Source organism: Onychostruthus taczanowskii, unplaced genomic scaffold (genome assembly GCF_017590055.1).
Source record: "Onychostruthus taczanowskii isolate IOZ18803 unplaced genomic scaffold, ASM1759005v1 scaffold58, whole genome shotgun sequence".
NCBI lineage: Eukaryota > Metazoa > Chordata > Aves > Passeriformes > Passeridae > Onychostruthus > Onychostruthus taczanowskii.
Genome location: NW_024503457.1, coordinates 8,232,883 through 8,245,140, shown reverse-complemented (window position 1 = coordinate 8,245,140; position 12,258 = coordinate 8,232,883). Strand labels below are relative to the sequence as shown.

At 39.7% G+C, this 12,258-nt stretch overlaps 1 protein-coding gene across 1 annotated transcript in view; it reads right to left on the bottom strand.

Moving 5' to 3' along the window:
- AFF3 (AF4/FMR2 family member 3) overlaps window positions 1–12,258 on the bottom strand; it is a 312,945-nt gene that overhangs the window by 244,065 nt on the left and 56,622 nt on the right. The gene's annotated exons all lie outside the window — the stretch shown is intronic.

Genomic DNA, 12,258 nt, shown 5'->3' with positions numbered 1-12,258 from the left:
CTCTGTCACAGGATACTTCTCACTGTGTGCTTGTACAGCACCTTGCATAATGAATCCCAACCTCAGGCTTTTCAAACATTATCAAGAACTCAAGCTTCTTGTCAAACCCAACAGAAAACCACCCTGCTGTACTTTTGCTGAAGAACAAGCAGGAAAGAAGAATATACAGAGCTGACCTCCTCTCACAGCTCTTTGTACCATCCTGCAGTGTTCCTCTATTCTGTGCATTTAACCCTCAGTTGTAATCATGCACCTCAAAAGCCTATGTGAATCAGGACAGTCTAATTTTTAATCTGAGCATATCACAGTTTAATCAGAAAAATTTTGTGTGTGCCTATTACTTGTTATTTAATCTGTGAAATCCAGCCTATAAAACCTGTTGGTGTAAAGATAAGCACTTTATTTAATATCCAATTAAACGTGGTCACCAGAGAAATCACAGCTTATGCAACTTTATCAGAAAAAGATTAATCTATTTCAAGCTTAGCCCAAAATGTCATAAAAGAACTCATGAATTTAGATAGGAATCCACTTATTAGCCAAAGACATTTTCCTATTGAGTAAGAACAGTCTAAATTGCTGCCTATATTTATACTTGGTTCAATCAAATTTCTGTACTCAGTAGCTGTCATTGATTTTCAGGACAATTATCAAACAAAAATGATGAACAAACTGCAGGAACATTATAGAGCCTTTTTCAACTCCACAGTAATCATTAGAAAACGCACAGCCTGCTCATTGATAATGCTTTAATGGCTCACAGGGTGACATCATCAAATTAAAAAGATAGTCACACCCGGAAGGCAGAAGATTTTCTTTTTAGCATTGCAATTTACCATTTTAAAGTTAATTGTATTTTGCTTGGTGTTTCAAAACACACAAGGCTGCATTGAAAGTTACTTTTTTCATATTGTGTGATCATGCCCAAACTCATGATTTTAGAATAAGGAGGCAAATAGGTGAACTTATTTCTTTAAATTAAGCAGACTTTCTTTCCTGTCTAGAAACTGATATCCTTCAGTTCATTAGCTGAGTTTCCCATAGGGCCTACAAAGGCACATTCCATTTCCATACTGTTTGATTTGTCTAGCTGATTTATTTTAAAAGTAGTCTATATTAAGATTATTAAATAATAGTTATGATGTGGTATAGTATTTCCATATTAATTATAATCTTCAGTAAGATACATATTTCACAGTACAGAAAACTTCTTTACAAAACAAAGAAGGGTGTATAGGTGTATCTGTAGAAGTAGCAGAGCTGCAGTTAGTTGCTGGGGCACAGTAATTTTGGTTTTTGTCTACTGGGTCAACCTGAGGCAAAAAGTTCAAATGCCATGGCTAAAAATCAGTATGATTTTTAGCCAATGATGCTTAATGGCCTACTTAAAATTAGTTCAGTGATCCAGCCCCACTCTGCTGAGCGCAAAAATACCTATCTGTAATCAATGCATAAAACGTATCATACAGAAAAGCTACAGGAGAGTAACTCACACCTGGCTACAGCGGATTTGCTGAACTGTATCTTCTCCTCCATGCTGTAAATTCTTTTGTGGTACTCAACAGATAAGGAATTCATTTGCAAAGTTTGGCATGGCTATCAATTTTGTATAAATTAAAAAAAAAAAAAAAGGGAAATCATTTACGTGGACACCATCTTCCTGTCACTGAATGGCAAACCCAAGCTTCTCAGAAGAGGCAGTGGATGTCCGTTAGTTAGCTAGTTTAGCCCTTGCTCTGAATACACAAAAATTCAGTATGAAGAAAACAGCAACTTTATTCCGAGAGCCATCTCATGGGGGAGAAGATGGGAGTGGGAAATGTGATCCAGTCCATTTAGGGAAATTAATTAGGCCTGCATTTGGGTGTAATTAGAACAGATGAGAACGTCACCTGGGCCCCACACCCAAGAATCCAAGAAGGTGGGGAATGCTTCCTATACTGGTACTGTGCCAACCCCACAGGCCCCCAGATGCCGGCAGCAGCTCCCAGAGAGGCAGATCCCTGTCCCAGCTCCTGCCTGGCCTCTGCACTGGGCTGCAGGGAGCCACCAGCCCTCCCTGCCCAAGCTCACTCAGCTACAAAGCCTTTGCTCAGCAGAGCTCTGCCAAGAACAGACAGCAGAAGGATTTGCTTCTCTGTGGACCTTCAGAGATTTGTGGCGGGCACTTTTTAGCTGAACTTCCTCTGTGGCAGGTCTTCATCCCGTGCTCTTTATATAGCAGCAATTAGCATATCTGAGAAATCCCCATTCGGCATGTTTTATGGGCTCTTCTCTGTACTGAGATAGTTCTGTAAGTTATGAGCAGAGATATGCCGTAATTCCTAATGTACAACTGTCAGGAAATCACTCACGTAGATTTATTCACTGAACAGTTGGTGAGGAAACCAATTCTGAAAAGGGAGCTAGAAACTTTAATTACATGAGAGAGAAAAATTACTCAAGCACCTCAGACTGGTCAAGAAGCTCCTTTGATGTGCTGAAGACATGACCTGAAATTAATAGATTAATGCACCGTAGTGTTTTGAGTTCAAATGCTGGCTTCTGCCCCTATTTTTATTCTGTATTACTATTGCTGACTTTCTTCAAGGTAATAATAATGTCAAAAAATAACCACAAGTGTTACATCTGCACTCTGGAACAAAACAAAGGAAGACTGAAGACAAAAGACCATCTTCCCTCCAGCAATATCTTATTGACCAAAGGAAGTTCATGCAATGTAGAACAGAAATATTCCTCCCTGTCAAACCCTGAATGCAATACCACTGAATGCAATGGCAAAACCCCTATTAATTTCTAGTGGAGGATGTGCAGTGAATAACTCAGATGGAAGTGGTAAACCATTAAGTGACATAATCACTCAGGAACTGTCTGTGCCTCAAGTGACATAAATGACAGGAAGAAATAGATTGAGAAACACTAATTTGAGTTTAGTAAGGATCCTTTAGTTATGTTTCTGTATTTACTTCCATCTCCAGCACCAAGTTATGGAAGAACTTCATGTGTCACTCTGTAAGGGGTCAGCTGTGGCACAGACATCAGAACACAGAACTGGGGGTTCAGCCTCTGCACTTTTGCACTCAGCTTTGACACCAAAACACCCTGGGCTCTGCTTACTCTGGGCCTGTGGCCAGCCACGATTCTGCCCAGCCTTGCTCTGGGAATGGAGTAAGGTGCATGATCCAGGTGTGCCATCCTGTCCTCCAGCAGCCTCTCACATAATTTTCCATCTGATCCCTCTGCTGGGACCACCAGCAAGTGGGGCCAAGGGAAGCAGGCCTGTTCTGGCAGCAGCAGCATCACAGAAGGTGTCCCCATCTGCCCTCACCTCAGCTAATCCCTTTTGCAACCAGATTCAAAATATTATTTTCAGAGGTGTCATTAATGCTTATGAAGAGCTTTGAAACTCCTGAATACAACAGATTACAGTAGTAAAAAACACAGAATTTTTTTTGTTTCTTGATAAGAATGCAGCTGGGTATGATGAAAAGCTATATTCCCTATGCACAGGGGTGGTGGGAAAAAAAGGACCTCTTTGTAGAGGTTGTTCACAGATATTTAGACACCTTGTTTAAGCATGAGGTTTTGCCTCTTCCAGCTCCCACAGAAGCTACGTGTACCCACAAGCCTGGATTTGTGCCTTCTACAGTACTGCTTATGGGAGCAAAACAGGTAATGCATTTTCCTCCTGAGACGGTGACTGCACCTCTGTGAAGGCAGTGATGCCCCACTGTCTAAATTTGTCTTCTCATGTGAGAGGGCAAGCTTCTTTAGAAACAACCACAACCATGAAGTTTGATTCTTTTTCAGGGGTGTAGTCTGGACATAGGTCCATTCCCACCTGAGAGCAGAAACAGCACAGGAAGGAAGGCTGTCCTAAGGCTTCCTCTTGGGAACAAACACACTACAGAAAAAGTATAATGTTTTGGGCCCTGCTCAGCCATCTCTAAGCTACTGAAACATTTTGCATGCAGACCTTATCATAAATTATGATTGCTGCTTATGGTATTTTTCAAACTGTCTCACATTGCACTTGATCCTCCCATGAGGACAAAAATTTAGACCATGACTAACTCCTTTTCGGTGAGTTTCCCAAAGCATAATTTCATTCCTTTCTCTTCAGTTTCCCACACAATTCTTTTCTCAGATTCCTTCAATGTTATAGAGCCCAGTTCATTTTTATGTCCTTTCTATCTACGTATTTTTAACTCTTCCTGCATGCTAAACATTAATGATTTGGTGCAAGGAAGACAATTCATCATCTGCTAATGGCATTTTCCCAACTGTCCCTCTCACACTGCACTTGGTCCTTCATCCCATGCCTTTTTTCTAGACAGCATACTTCTGCTCTTCATGGACTACTACTTCCATGAAATCAGAAATTAACCAGCTAATATGTTTTACTGTATCAGATGTCTCTGATAATGTGCTTTCTTATATCAGATGTCCCTGAGATAGTCATTAAAATCAGAGAAGGCCTCTTGGAAAATATTTCAGAACTGCCAAATCATGGTCATTTTATACACTTTGTATTAATACTCTGAGTGTATCTGTGATCAATAACCTCGCAGCTGTCTTCCCCTTTTCTACTTCAGATCTCAAAGTTTCAGCAGTTACATGAAGTTGTACCTACCTCTGTATTTGACTATGGTTGTACAACTACCTTTAAATAAATGCAAGATTCAATTAGCAATAGATTATGCTACTGGTATTTGAATACTAATAATCATTAGCATGTGCAAGAAAAAAGAAATCATGGTCAATATCTCATTTCAAAGACGTAACGAAGCAGAGAGTCTTCCATCCCATCTCTCCTTAAACATCTGTTAGTGATAAGAGCTAACAAGAAATGCTCTTGGTTTTCCTTTCTTTCTAGTTACATAAGCTTCCCTTACAGCCATTTGCAGTAAATGCAGAGAAGTATGAATAGCAATTTTTGGTTCTGAGAGAAGATGCTGGTTCTCAATATGCCTGACCTGGTGGTTCACTGGCTTGAATTATTTCTGTATATTTATCTTCTGAATAAAATGTGGCAAAAAGCAACTTCACATCATGCCTTCGTTTCTCAGAGAAACATGCTGGTGGGCGGGGAAGAAAATGGGAAATGTATGAGGGAATTTTGGAAAGGAAATACTTGTCCTAAACCATGTAAGGAGCAGCCTCAGCCTTCCTAGCATGCTGGTTTTGACCCATGAAATAAAAAAGGTACCATATTTCAGAACATGCAACTGTTATATATGAAACACAATTAAGAGATTTGGAACAACATGAATATATAATGTACATATTTCTTTACAGATGCATTTTTCTCCAGACAGTCCGGTGCCTGCTTTAATTTGGAAGCTATCCATTTTCATACAGAGTTAACCAAGAGTGACAGGAAATCAGATGCTTATGTTATATATCTTTTCTGAACTTGAAAAAAAAAACCCACCCTCCTGTTAATTACTTTTCTAGGAAGCTATTTTGTGATACCACAGGGATAGATCTTCCATATTCAGAAGTGGTACAGAAAAGAAAAACTTTACAACACACAGTATGAATAAAGTATGTAACATGCAGATATTTAAACATATATTGTCTTAATTTATTGTTACGTGAACATGTGATCAATAATAAAGAATTTAACTGCTTCTGGCCTGGTTGGATGAATTGATAGTTCCTGGAGATCTGACCTCTTTAACCTTGTACATCAAAGGGCACATATACATTATTTATTTAGCTGGAATTAACAGTGATCTGTGAAGCTCACTGTATTTTCCTTTAGTTCTCTTTCTCATCAGTCATACCTGACCCCTGCAAGTATGTTCAGTGGTACCATTTCATGTCATTCTGATACATGGAAGACTGGGAAACTACAGAACAAAGAAGCTAAATAATTTTCACAATTTTTTTTTAATTTAAAGCATCCTAAACCAACATCCCACATGATCCCTTTCAGATTGTGAAGGTGAAGAGTAGACAGAAATGCCCTGCCTTGCTGTAATTATTGGAAAGGAGGATGTGAGCTGGTATTAACATAAGTACTCTGCAGAAGCAGCAAGGGCTTGGACTCCTCACCTTAACTGCACGCTGACACAATGCCCCAGTGCTGTGCAGCGGGAGGTCTGGGAAATAGAGTCCATCTAAGTGTCTCATGGTAATCTGAACTCCACAGCAAACCCACTCTTGCTCTCCCTCTGTACCTCTACCCTCTCTTTTGTTTAAGAAGCCATGAAACAGATGGGGAGAAGATGCTCAGCCAAAACTTCACGTGGAGGACAGTTCCTTGTGTTGGTCGGAGCGCCGTGCTCCAGCACGCAGCTCCTGCAACCACATCCAGAAGGGTTGCTTTCTCCAGCTGCTGAATACCTTACAGGCCTGGGAGCAATCCATGCTAATGGGGCCAAAGGTGGAAAAGTGATAGCAATACCATGTATTTTTTCAGGCACATTTTACAAAGAACATCTATTAGACTACTTTGTTTCTGGTCAGGACGACTTTTATTACATGCAGTTATCATCATAAGCACTACAATGGATTAAAAAAAATCAGACAAAATGTGCAATTAAAATCTGGGGTTTGTAATTCCAGAAATCTTATTTCCTTCATCAATAACTTTAGTGCTTACCACAGGGAACTAAAGAAGCAATTAAATATGGTTGTGGACATTTTTATGCATGCACTTTTGTATCAGCTCCAGAGCTGATTCATAAACCAAGCCATCCACTCAAAGGGGAGGGCAGGGAGGGGCGGTTAAAAACTGAAAGGCAAGACAAGTTTCTCACAATTAATCACATTCTTACATCCACTGAGCTTTCCTTACTCCAGAAGTGGCTACTTTTCCAACTTCAGAAAAGATGGAAAGACCAGTTTTATCAAAGGGAGGATCTGACTTATGAGAGACCTGAATTAACTGCTCAAGTATGTTTTCAATAATTAGAAAACAACGACCTCAGGGAAAACTTGCAAAAAAACCAGGTGCTAACATTAAGGAATATCCTTGAAAATTGTAAATTTGCATCTAATTTCGAGATATTTTTCCCTGATCATAGTAATCCTACCAATGAAAAACAATGAGGAACATATGAATTCACCATAGCAGCAAACACATAGCACATACCATAGGGTAATCAATCCATATAGAAAACTTTAGACATTATTATTCTATTAAATTCTTTATTTTCAAAAACCTATAGATAAGTTTAGCTAGTGCTGTCCCAGTTAAAAAAAATATATTGACAATTAATTCAAAAGAGAAAGAAACTTGTTTCACTGAGGGTAGAAACAGTAAATGTAGGGAGCTCTAAAAGTAAAGTAAAGGTGTCTAAACAGCATTTCCATTCTACAAGAGCTGTCATGGAAGAATAACCAGAGAGATTAGGCCCACTGTGTTCACTGAAGCTGCCCTCACACGCAGTTGTTGTGTGCCTTGGAGACTCCAGAATGTGAGAAAGGCAAAGGCTTGTGTCACAGTTTGAAAACTATACAAATAAAAAAAAACTTTCACATTGTGGTCTCCACTGCATTTGTTAAGAGCATTTCCAATAGCATTCTGTTTAACACTCTCTTTCTTCAGAGTCCCACTCTGTTAACTCTGCTACATAAATACAGGCAGTAACACACAGCCCTCCCACTCTTGAAGGTCCTGAGTAACTCACCACTAGCAGGGATCTCTGCACCACACTGCTCTTGTTGTGCAGTTCTTCCTGTTTAACGTGGGAAAACATTCTTTATTTGTGGGGAAGGTCAGTGCTACCATTACAGGGATGAATTGATCTGTGTCTCCTTGTAAATGCAGCATGAACATCTGGGAAAGAAAACATCTACAACTGCCTCATACTTACAAGTACTCAAGTGCTGTGATTGCTAACTGGCTTCTCAAGCACTGTAATTCTTCAATGAAGTCAATAAATGGTAGAGGAGTATCAACACACTTAATTCTGTGCTTATGTCTCCAGCCTCTTCGGGCGCATCCTGAAACGGTGCCGGAAGAAGTCTGGACCCTTTCGCTAATGCATTCAATCTCTCTCTCCCTTTTCACGTAAAAGCATCTTTGACTGTGCTTTTATTTTCATTCCTGCTTTTCTCGGCCAGAATTAAACACCCTGGGATGTAGAGAAGAAAAAGCTGAATTCTCATCTTAGTCCTGCAACACTTCAACAGGCTCCACTGCAGCCAGGGAGATGTGGTGTTGTGCCTCTGAGGAAAAGCACTTATCCAGATCTCCTCTAAACCTAATCCTTCCTCATGAGATACTGTTTCCCCTCTACCATCCTACAGATCCAGATATGTGGAATTTCCAGATGAAGCATGAACTGATAATGACTATATTCCTTATTTAGTTTTCACTGGACCTTCTGTTCTCAAATGAAATGTAGCAGCATAGGAACTTGCATCTTTCAGTTTTTAACTGGAATGGAACTGCTTATTATACATGCATCTTCTTCAAAGAGACTGATTTTGATCAAATTATCAACATTGAGGCCAAATTGTAAAGTTCTTTTCAGACAGAGGAAAGAGTTGTGGGGTGTTTTTGCTTTCCATTAATATGTGGGGATAGAGCTGATAGGCAAAAAAGAGATTGCAGATTCAAAGGACACTTGCTAGAGTGTGTGCCAGATGCTGATAGCTATATATAGCCACTCAAAGGAGAGTGACTGCAGAGAGTATCTTACCAAGGCAAATAGGAATTTGCCTGAGTAAAAACAGGGAAAAAAATAAAAAAAAAAAAAAAAAAAAAACAACAACCCCAAACTCAACCTTTAATCTATGGTGCATTATTTCTGCTGCAGAGGTTGTGTAAGTACTCCGTGAAGTGAATAAGAAAATGTCCTCATGATGACCGTACCTACATTTCACATAAATAGGTTTCCAAATTTAACAAAACCAAATCTTCCTTTTTACCATTAGACTCACAGTCATTCTTGAATACAACCTCTATTTCTTTGCTCCATAACCCTTAAGAGAAGTAAGCAAAGGACAATAGATAAGGCTTCTTCAATGTAATAAAAAAGCAGCATGCAGCCTATGAGATGAAATTCAAAAACAGAACTTGGATATAAAGAACATGATTTGCCACCCTATGTTTTTCTTATTGTTTCACTCAAGAACATTTTAGAAAAGAAAGGCGCTCGATTTCCCTACCTTTTTTCCTCTATACACTGGTATCAAATTTTTCTTCCCTTTTATCCAATACAGTGCTTTTACTTACAGCAATATAATTTCTAAGTAGTTCAAAATGTGAAATACCAGTACTTGAGATGACTTGAGCTACCATTTCTTCAGAGCAGTATGATAATTTTGGAATGACCAGGAGGTTGGGTATGGATTCTAGTTAACACTGATGAACCTGGCTACTAAAGATTAAATTCCCAAATGAGTAAATGCTACCTTTCTATACACAGGTCTATCCAAATTATTCTCATTAAAACAATTTTAAAAATTTATAAGCTTCAGCCTGTGTCAAGGTATTGAAGACTTTCCAAAACTGATTAAAAATATAAAATGAGCTATTGAACTGCATTAAAAATCAACCTTTTTCATGTGTTGAAAAGTAATGGTCTATAATTCGTATTCAAGAGATCTTATTTCAAGTGAATAATAATTGTACTGCAGCCAACTCTGTGCCCTGTTTCTCTGAAAACCTCATGGAATGTACAGAAGAGGATTTTGTATCCTGCTAATACACACACACACACACACACACACACACACTTTGTGTGACACTGTTTCTTATTCTCCAGTCCTTACAGGGAAGCTTAACTTTGTTTCGTTATGTGTTTATTTTTCCACTGATGGTTCTTTCAAACTGGTGAACACAAATGGAAGTGCACAGGTATCACAGAATGGTTTGGATTTGAATGGGTGTTAAAGATAATCTAACTTCAACTCCAGTACCATGGCAGGGACACCTTCCACTAGACCACACTGCTCAAAGCCCCTTCCAAACTGGCCTTGAACACTTCCAGAGATAGGGCATCCACAGCGTCTCTGGGCAACCCTTTCTAGTGTTTGACCACCCTCAGAGTAAACAATTTCTTCCTAATATCTAATCTAAACCCACCCCCTTTCAGCTTCAAGCCATTACCCCTTGTCCCATAACTACATGCCCTTGTAAAAAGTCCCTCCCCAGCTTTCTTGCAGGCTCCCTGTGGGTCTTGGTGCCGTAAGATCTCACTGGAGTCTTTCCTTCTCCAGGCACAACAACCCCAACTCTCCCAGCCTGCATTCATAGCAGAGGTGCTCCAGCCCTCTGATCAGCTCAGCGTCCCTCCTCTGGACTTGCTCCAGCAGCTCCACATCCTTCTGGGGCTGGGGGCCCCAGAACTGCTATCAGATAAACTGATAAGACAAGGGGAAATACTGAGTAAGGGGAGGGATAACCTCAGCAACAATCCAGGCTGGGTGCTGTCTGGCTGGACATGAGCTCTTCAGTGAAGGGCCTGGGGGTTCTGGTGGACAGCAAGCTGAGCAGGAGCCAGGAATGCCTCCCAGGGCTGCCCACACCAACCCCAGAGCACAGCGACTGCCCTGGCGAGCCCTTCTCAGCCACACTCCTTTTGTTTTAGCAGACACAGAGCTTCATTTCACTACCAGCACCTCTGCCCCTCTCCTTCTTTCCTGGCTGCTATTAAGCAGCTTTCTTCCACTCTCATTTCTGTTTCCATGCGGCTTCCAGGTTGCTGTAGCCTACTTGTCTGCCTGCTTTCCCTCACAGTCATCCCATATGACATCTCTCCTCTTCCCAGAGCCACTGGGGATACTAGGTCCATCCTGGCCAACACCTTTAGCCTCACTGAACAACAGAGGCCTCATTTTGCCTGCAAACATTCACAGGACCACGGCAGCTTTTGCGCTGCAAGCAGCTTAAAACTTCTGCCCCTAAGAGGGGATGGCAAACATTTGATGTAAAGGAGAAAATTTATGAGTTTAATAGCAGAAATTTTAAAAAAGGATGGGAATTCTTACACAATTCTACTGGAGGATTTATGATACAAATAATAGGAATGGAAAAACATTTTGAAATTAAAAGAAGTCCAACTGAAAATCAAAGAGCGGGTGGATTAGGCAACACTCAATAAAAAACTTTCAGTCTTAGTTAATATTTCTCCCTGTAGCAATAGCAGTGGGTTACCAGTTTCAGCTTGTGCCACTTGGGACTGAAAAAGTTAGAACAAAGAAAATATCAGGATAAATGAAAAATAGCTGGTCCATTGTCTTTCATTGATTTTTCAGATCTGAACATTGTCTTTTATTAGCTCCAGTTTCAAACCCCAACACCAATAGTACCTACTATTTTTCTTCTTAGAAATTTGTCCATAAATTTTCATAAAAATCTTTTTGCTTTTGGTCCACTTCTTTCAACTTCAGTTGAATGTTTATATTCTGTTATCAAATACTGTTTTATTAACACTGCATCACATAAAATCTGTGAGAAATTGGTAAATATTTTAGTAGGTAACCTGCAGTCCATTCTCTCATACTATAGTCTACATTGCCATCAGTATCTAAACAAGCTAATTTAAAGTGATCTCAGCTATGTCTCCTCATCTAGAAACTGCAGTATAAACTTATGCTTATGCAGCAGCATGGATTACATACAACAAATTAAATCTTTCTTTCCAGAGGTAGACGAATTTGGAATGCAAATGGTAAATCCTGAGTTTCAGACAAACAAACTACTGCCTATCAGAACTCCTTTCCATACTAGTCCTTAGAGTATTGCATACATGCAAAGGGGGGAAATTTGAAAGAGTCAGATAATTGCCACAGGCATCTTTAATTCTAACAGCGCTTCCCACTTGCAGATAGAAGCACAAGTCTGAAAGAGGTAATAAAAGCTAAATGGATATTACTATCTGCCGTTACCTGATCTATCTGCACAATTACAGCACTTTGTGAATGCTAAATTTGCCTATAAGATCTAGTTTAAGAGCCTAAAACAACCCCTTTTCAGGAGCAACATATCACCTACATGTTGTTTGGAACTGATGGAACTTTCACTTAGAGAAAAATCACAGAAATAATTGCTTCCAGAGAGATTTCTTTCCCAAACCAAACCCAAGGGGAATACAAGAGTCAACTCCATTTCTGAAAAACAGACATTAAGAGGCCAGAGAACTCCACCAAAAATTAGATTTTTCCTCTCCTTTAACAATGCCAGAAACAAAATTTTAAGACTTAAAACATCTCAAGACACACCACAGCTGTCAAAAAGAGTAAACAATCATTGCCTCTTCTCTGAGAAAGTCACAGTGATTCAGTCAAATAGAGTCC